The 8272-nt window shown below is 43.3% G+C and overlaps 1 long non-coding RNA gene across 1 annotated transcript; it reads left to right on the top strand.

The window, feature by feature from the left end:
* The first annotated feature begins 202 nt into the window (after positions 1–202).
* Positions 203–7751, top strand: LOC125941913 (uncharacterized). Its single transcript, XR_007464678.1, has 3 exons — positions 203–283; positions 2195–2312; positions 7243–7751. It is a non-coding gene; the product is annotated as an uncharacterized LOC125941913 (long non-coding RNA).
* Positions 7752–8272: the final 521 nt, after the last annotated feature.

The raw sequence follows: 8272 nt of genomic DNA, 5'->3' as shown, positions 1-8272 counted from the left end.
CGCTCTTTGGTCATAGCTGGCCCTTGCGCCATTAAACACTACACATCATCATCACAGGTGTCTAGCAGCAAGCACCTGGTGGCATTATTGCTGAAACGTCCTTATTATTCTTTTTATCTTGATGGCATTTGGTTGGGCAGCTAATATGTGTGCGGATTTATGAAATACTCCATAAATAACAGCATCTACCATTTATTTAACAGGAAATCCACAGCAACTCGAAAAAAAGAGAGGCCGTCTCGTGTCGGAGGCTGCTGCGCAATCGGATCTGCCAACAGAAAACGTGAGTATACCATCTGGTTAAGTTTCATTGACCATCTTGTATGAATCTGAACAACAAGGTGAAAATGGCGGATCTGTCGCCTATACCTTGATTGAACGCAGATAATATCAAGGGTGTGGTTCGGCAAACCATTGCATGCGAAAAGTGCTTGTGCGCACAAACTTAAAAAATAATAGACATCTATTTTTCATGTGCTGAAGATGCCCTCTTGCAGCAGAGTGTGTGTCTAGACTTTCTTTGGACAGAATGACTACACAGAAAAGCAGAAGCTCTAAGCTGCAACGGTCTGAGCCTCCAGTTTCTACGAGTGCTTACAAAGCATCAGTCAAACTGCATCCGGTTAAACCAGAGGGATAACAAATTGAGCCTTGAAAACTGGTTATCTGGATCTATAAAAAAAGGAGTATTCAGGATATATGGCTCGATTAACTGGTTAGGCAGATTTTTGAACACATTTGGTATTGGGAACAGTTTCTTCAAAAACTTGTGTTGTGTCACAGTGTCGCATGCAAAGTGCAACAATTCATAATCTGTAAAATTGTATGTTTATTAGACAGCCCAAAATGTCGCTATAAGTTCTTCAGTTATGCTTTACGTGTGCTTTGGCACTTAAAGGGGACTACAAGTTTGTTTTTTGAACAGTGACATCTGCATCTGAACAACCATTAAATATGTGGGGTAAAACTTTGCTAGCACTCTGAAGAAACTTGTGGGGCAGAGTCAAAATAGCTTAGAAAATTTTAAAAATCGTGAAGGATTTCTTGGATGCTTCTGGTTAACCATGGAGCCCCCGACGTTGTCCTTAAATTTGTCAGTGACTTGCTGTAGTAATGCTGTGGAGGTCTCTGAGAACCATTGCAGCAGTGACACACTTTAATTTGTCACCATTCAGTAATGCATGCAATATCCTCAGGCCAGAATGATATTACTATGCTGTAGAGCCATATTTCTCATACTCAGCATTACCATGCTGCTGCTACCACTCTGTAAGGTAGTCATACCTCAGGCTGCATCTTTTCTTTGCTTTGCCGTTTTTTAAATTTATTTACAGGTGGTTGGTGGTGCATTTATTGAAAAACATAATATATATGTGTTTGTGCGTGTGAAATAAATAGCAGGGATGTTGAACGGTTTGATTACATAGCTGGCTGTTCATCACACTATGACCAAAAGAAGATGCATGTAAATTTACGATGCTAACCCTTATTTATGACTGTTTGCAAATAAGCTTATTACGTAACAAGGTTGGTACATAACCATGATTATTTAGTCGAAACAAGCGTGGGGTGGTTTCTGGGGCAATTCCTTTTCCCACTGACAATGCCTTTTAGTGTTTTTTGTCGTGAGTGGCCAAGCGATGCTGTGCCTTGGGCAGAGAATTGAAAGGAGCCATTCAGGAATGCGAAAACCATTTAGAGGCATTGATATCGGGAAAAGGCATCGCTAAAAAATACCGGCGATGTTCGGTGCTTTTTCCTATTATTGCCATAAGCTAATAATTTGTTTATAAAATTGACTCGAAAATGCAGAGGACCTGATGCAGTATGAGCAAGTGACCATTGGTTGTCGTTGAAACCTAGTTAAAGGTCTGTGGGGGGGGAAAAACGGGACATCCCAATATTCAGATATTATTTGTCAACCAACCAGGCAGCCTAACCCATCAATAACTTGTGCATCAAACAACTGAATAACCGGTATTGCCATTCGCTTGATTTGATGGTGCCACAGCAGTGTCAACTACCATTGGCAAAATTTAATTATGTGGTGTTTGTAAAAAACCTACATGTTGATAACTTCATCGAAAGTCTGTGAAAATGAACTGCCCGCAGATATTTTTTGTGTGCATGCTGCTGGCACACCTAAATCAATTCATTCTGTTTTTAGAATATAAACACAATTTCTTAATTTCAGATCAACTCATGCAGCACCTGTGCTGCTCAAGTAAAGCAGCTTGTTGAAGAGAATGAAGCTCTCAGAGCTGAAGTAGAGAGGATGAAGCGGACGGCAGAGGAGCGCGATCACGTTGCTGGTAAATTCCTTTCAACATATGCTGTCACAACATTATAGCGTCTTCCCGTGCCAAATGTCACAACCTTGGTGCTTGATCACTTGCCAGTGCTCTTAAAGAAGTTGGAGACTTTTCAACATAAGAAATACATTCATGTCAGGAAACATTTTTTGAGGAAAAGGATGTTACTTCCGTTCGTACCATGTGAACAAGGCGAAAGAAACCAGCGAAAAAAACCAAGACGCAGGACCAGAGGGAGGCAAACACGCACACAGTCGCCGGACTTACAACTGATTTATTCGAAGCATCCACGTACTTTTAAATACAGCTCTTCCTGTTCAAGCGCACGTGCAGAAGAAGCCAATCAGCCACATGAAAGAATTCAAACTAACCCGATAAAAATCGACACTCTTTCTCCGTGATAAAAACGGAAGGATCGCTTACGCAAACCCGCTCGTTCTTTTTTATAAGGAAGCTTCCAGTAACCAACTCAGAGAGCACGCCAACACGCTACGATCGGGTACAGGAAGCAACTTGGCATTGCATGTGAGGGCTTGTCACCCCTGCTCGCCCTTGTTTCACAGTACTAGCGTCATCGGCAGGGGCAAGTCCAAGCATGAGCGTGAACTACTGGAAGCTTTCTTTATAAAAAAGAACGAGCGGGTTTGCGTAAGCGATCCTTCCGTTTTTATCACGGAGAAAGAGTGTCGATTTTTATCGGGTTAGTTTGAATTCTTTCATGTGGCTGATTGGCTTCTTCTGCACGTGCGCTTGAACAGGAAGAGCTGTATTTAAAAGTACGTGGATGCTTCGAATAAATCAGTTGTAAGTCCGGCGACTGTGTGCGTGTTTGCCTCCCTCTGGTCCTGCGTCTTGGTTTTTTTCGCTGGTTTCTTTCGCCTTGTTAACATGAACCAACTAGCCCAGCAATTCACGCTTCTAAGGTACCATGTGAACTTTGTAATAAGGTGCCAAACTATATGTTATAAAAAGCACTGGCAAAAACACTCTTTCTTTGTTATGAGAACACAACAAAATTTTGCAGATAAGAGAAGCCTTACGCAAAAATGCATTCATCCATCATTCGCGATTTCTAGAATATTAGTAGGCCATAAAGTAAAATAACTTGTAGTTAGGCATTTTTCCAGCAAGAGCTTAAAGTTTACATCAGCCAAGTGGTCAGGAGCGCTACTGCGCAATTACATTTGCTTGGATGGAATATGGCACAATAGGGCACACAGGTGAAGAATTTGAAAAAAAAAGAAACTGATTCAGTCTGCTACTTTAACAATGAAGTGACCCTAGGAAAACATATGCAATAACACTGCCTCCTCTGATAGCTCATTGTTTTGTTTTTAAACTGAGGAACTTTTATTAAAAGAATTTTTGGTTAAAGGGAGAAAAATTTTTTTTGAAGTGCTCTTAATTCTGCCGGTCTCGAGATTAACAATATGTCTCATCATTTGAGGAAGCCTCTTGGCGACAAAGAATGCATGAACAAGAGCGCTCCTCTGCTAACAAATAGAGGGTAGGCTAAACTCATTCGAAGTTGATTCCTTCAGTGCTGAGGGTGGTTACGAGCCTCTTCAGCCAAGCAACACTGCTAGATTACATGTATTCACCTTCATCACGCTGTCTGCTATTGACCTTCACGTAAAAGCCCAGAAAGAAAAAACCTGCTCGGTGTCCTTACACGGCACCAGCCAGTGCATTGACTCTGACCTGTTTGCTGCTGACTGCCTGCGCTAAATGAGTTAGAATTCCCCAGAATGCAATAATTAACAAAATTTAATCATTGCATTATGACGACCAAGTTGAGATCATAATGTGACGACTTACCACATTGAAAGCGAGCAAGATTGTTTTGACACAAAACATTATAATCTCATAAATAGCAAACAAGTCGGTGTCAATGTGCTGCCTGGTGCCATGTAAGGACACTGAGCCGGCCCTTAGCAGACACCGACATGCTGGTAAATGCATGTAATCTAGCAGCTTTGCTTCACCGATGAAGCCTGTAACCACCCCAGCACTGAAGGAATCAACTTTGCATCAGTTTGGACTGCCCTCTGTTTATTGGTACAGGAACAGTCGTGTTTAATGCTACAGATTTAAATATAGCAAGAGGTGAAATGACGAGAGGAAAGAAAATGAACATACATCCACTCGCACAAAAATTTGGAAAGGGGCAGCGGAGAGCACCATGAAATAAACAAAATGAAAATGTCAGCTTTGTGGCACGGTCAATAAACAAAATGTTATCTATCTCAGTCCCTTTGACTGCACCTCAGAGTTGGATGACATTTTGTTTATTGACATGCCGTAAGCTCCCATTTTCAAATTTATTTCGTGGTGCTCTCTGCTACCCCTTTCCGATTGTTTGTGCGAGTAGCGCTGCATGTGCATTCTTTTTTTTTCTCTCATCCTTTGACCTCTTGTTATATATTAAACCTGTTGTAGCATCCTTATTTGAGTACAGGAAAGCGCAATAGATGTGACAGTGTGAGGCGAGACAGAGGGCACAAGCACTACTGACAACGCTTCATTGGAAAATTTTGCTGCAGCAGCATAATGCGCGCATTGCACCCAAGACACCCCGAAACCAGCAACGGAGCAGGCGCAAAAACAAGGATATACGACAATAATATCGAACCACATGTGCACGATCTCTTCATGAAACATGATAATTGGGAAGAATGTGTACCTCGTCAATTGCGCACTAGAGGCATAAAAAACTATACAGAAGTAAATCAACCAGCATAGCTGTGCCTAGCCATAAATTGCGCTTCTTTGTTTAAAGGAGTACTGACACAAAAATTTGAAGTCGAGATAACTCGTGAGATCGATTTAGGTGGACACACACACATCGTCTGCAAAATATCAGCGGCGAATACAGCTTAGAACATCTTTAAAATGAATTTTAAAAGTACGTGTGCGCAGCCACCCGTGAAGTGCAGCACCTCGCGATATAGACACCAAGGAAGGATTGTAAATAACCAAGAAAACGCTATGTCAAGAGTTTGCGCTGTCGTCGGGGCGGGGCTAGCGAGCAAGTTTCTCCCCGCTCCGATCGCCCCGGTGCTTTTTTGTTCTCCCTGGTCGAGATGCTGGCCTCGTTCGCCACTGACGGCGGCACAATAATTGGCTTATTTGTTTCTGACACGAGATAGCTTTTAGAGTTAAGTGATCTCGAAAGTGTGCATGTTGTGAAACGTTGCGTGATTTTGGCTCGCAAGTGGTCATTGCACCTTGCTAACGTGTTTTCTCATCGCTACCAACGCCGTTGGCAAAACTAATTGCATGGTCAGTTATGAGCGTCTTAAATGTGCAGACGTTGATTGTGTTGACGAATATAGGTGATTTATTACGAGCTGCGGACAGATCGCAAGGGCCGTCAGCCCCGGATCAGACGGCCAGCGAGCTAGGCCTACACCGTTTCCCAGCGATTGCCAGCTCGCCCGTGGCGAATCGAATCATAAGTGGCTGGCCACGTCTAATATGGTGGCGACTCCTACCTGGAGGAAATAGTCGCCGCTGGACGACAAAAACGAGGACGGCGCGACGACGTCGCAAAGCTCGACGAACTAGCAACACGAAGCTCGCTCACAGAGCACTCGCTTGCCTGCGAGCGCGCTGTCTTGAACACGTCGCAGTTTTGTGCGATCACATGGTCACTGTGTTTACAATCCCTCTTCTCCCATTTCGTTGCTCTCTGAAACCGAAACTTGGACTGGTCGCTGCAAAGAAGATTCCAAATAATTACCTGTCGCACTCTGAAGCAAACGAGGTTTTGCACCGTGATTGCTGGGTCATTAGCTACTTATTACAGCAGAAAAAACAAGAATGAAAATTTTTGTGTCAGTACTCCTTTAAATGTGCCACCGAAGTCACGCTAACGCACATATAAGATCCATAATTCTCTATTAAGAGCGCTTCCAAAAGCTTGCACTCTAGGTTTTATACAGTTTACAACTCCTGCATTCTTCAATTGCAAATAGTAACTACACTTTTTGAGCGTAGAGCAAGATTCGACCCTCCTCCTTATTTCAAAACACTGGCTCTGGTTCCAGCACTGGCCAGCCTGTCCCAACTAAGCATGCCCGCAGCCTTCAGGAATTCTGTACGCAACAGAAGTATACTTTTGTTGTGCTATAGCGCATGCGACATACTGATACTCGTGTTTCTTCATGCAGTATTTCCTTACTTGACTGCCCATGTCGCGTTTGCATGGTAGTGCCAACTTGCATGGCACAGAAAACAAAATCCACCCCATTCTTCCCTGCGACTTTCCTAAGTCGTGCAAGATGTTATGCACATATGGCACAAACTCAAACAAATGCCTCTTCTGCGGGGTACCTAAAACGTCTACTGCAGGCTCTTTGCACAGCTGATTAAGCAGTGTTTTTGCGACAGCTTAAAGGAGCAGAAGCTAGAACTCGGCTTGCTACAACATTTCTGCTTGGTGACCGAAGCTTTCCGTTATCCTGTGTAGGCAGGACTTCACAAGAGCCGACCTGAAACATGATTTTGCGATTCCTCTCTTAATCAGTTGCGAATGTGAGGAATTGAAGGGTAGAATGGCTTTCTTGGATCTTGGCATGTAGTCCAGCAGATGTCACTTTCATTAAAAATTATGCAAAGCTCTAAGAACTGAATGGAATGGGCCTGCTGGAGCACAGATGTGAACTTAGCAAGGAAGAACACTTGCTAAAAACTTCTACGACTTACATAGCCACTAACAAGAAGTGTATCGGTGCGTCTCAATTTAAAATGACTGAAAAATTGTCTTTGTGCCCAAACACCTTCACTGCACCTAGGTCGGCTGCATCGAGCTTACGTGGGTGCAGTTTGACTGTGGTGAAATCCAAAAGCCCCTGTCTATTGTGATTTAGGTGTGCACTAAAGGACCTTACACGATTAGTTTCATAACTGATTTATTTTGCATTTCCAGAGGCAGCCAAATTAGTGAAAAGGTTGCGAAAGGCCCTGGGAAAGGTCGAAACCAAAACACAACAAGCAGCTGAACCTGTTGTTGCTTGCCCAAAGGTAGATATATCTATCCTATCCGCCGTCTTAGCTAGTGTCATAAATGCATGAAATGATACTGTGAGAAAAATGAATTTTTTGCACTATCCTTTAAGTTCTCTGCAAGCTCCAAGTCTGGCAACCGTTCCAACATCCACATTCTTTGGTATTTATGTGTGTGTAGCTCTAGGAGTGTTAGCGAGTGCCACTCAGGCCAATCCAGTGGATGCGGAACATTCTTCTGGCCAATGGTAACACGTAGTATGTGAACTTTATGAGTAGGCAGCTGACCAATAAACTGTCGTATGTTATTTTAAGGCATCAAACCTGCGTGATTCAAGACCCTTGCTATGAAATGAAGGAGAAAGGGAACTGAAGGCCCACTTTTCTGAAACACATTGATGTGAAACCAACAGATATGCCAAGTATAGCATAGGGGAAGTTATTGTTTTTCTTTAAGTGCAGAAATGAAAATGAAAGTGGACAAAAAAGATACCGACGATTACAGTACTCCCTAATGTGAAATATGAGCGCAGCCCTATACGTGTTTTCATTTCGCGATATTTTCAGGCAAAGAATTTGAGAGAGACATGTAGTAGAGTCGGCAATTGTCGTATATCTGATCTGCGGGTCAAACACGTCGGCTTTTATACATGACTCGTCGAAGGTTCCTGTGCAATCGGTGGTGCCGCTTGGCTTCCAGAAAGTGCTACACAATCAGAAACAATTGCTAACCATGACAATCGAAACAAGACCAAAAAAGCGTGAGCGATGGGCTGATGTGAGCAGACGATAGTACAAATCTAGCCGTTCGGCTGAGACCAGATACAAGGACGCATGGAGTGGACGGGCGGGTCCGCATGAAACCAGTTTCCTGCACGCACGTCACTGAAGGAGCCGCTCTCATCGGTCTGCGCCGTTCACGGCTCACGCCTTTCATCTTTTGCTGTTTTGCT

This window comes from Dermacentor silvarum, unplaced genomic scaffold, assembly GCF_013339745.2.
Source record: "Dermacentor silvarum isolate Dsil-2018 unplaced genomic scaffold, BIME_Dsil_1.4 Seq606, whole genome shotgun sequence".
NCBI classification, from domain to species: domain Eukaryota; kingdom Metazoa; phylum Arthropoda; class Arachnida; order Ixodida; family Ixodidae; genus Dermacentor; species Dermacentor silvarum.
This window is presented reverse-complemented; position numbering and strand designations above follow the sequence as displayed.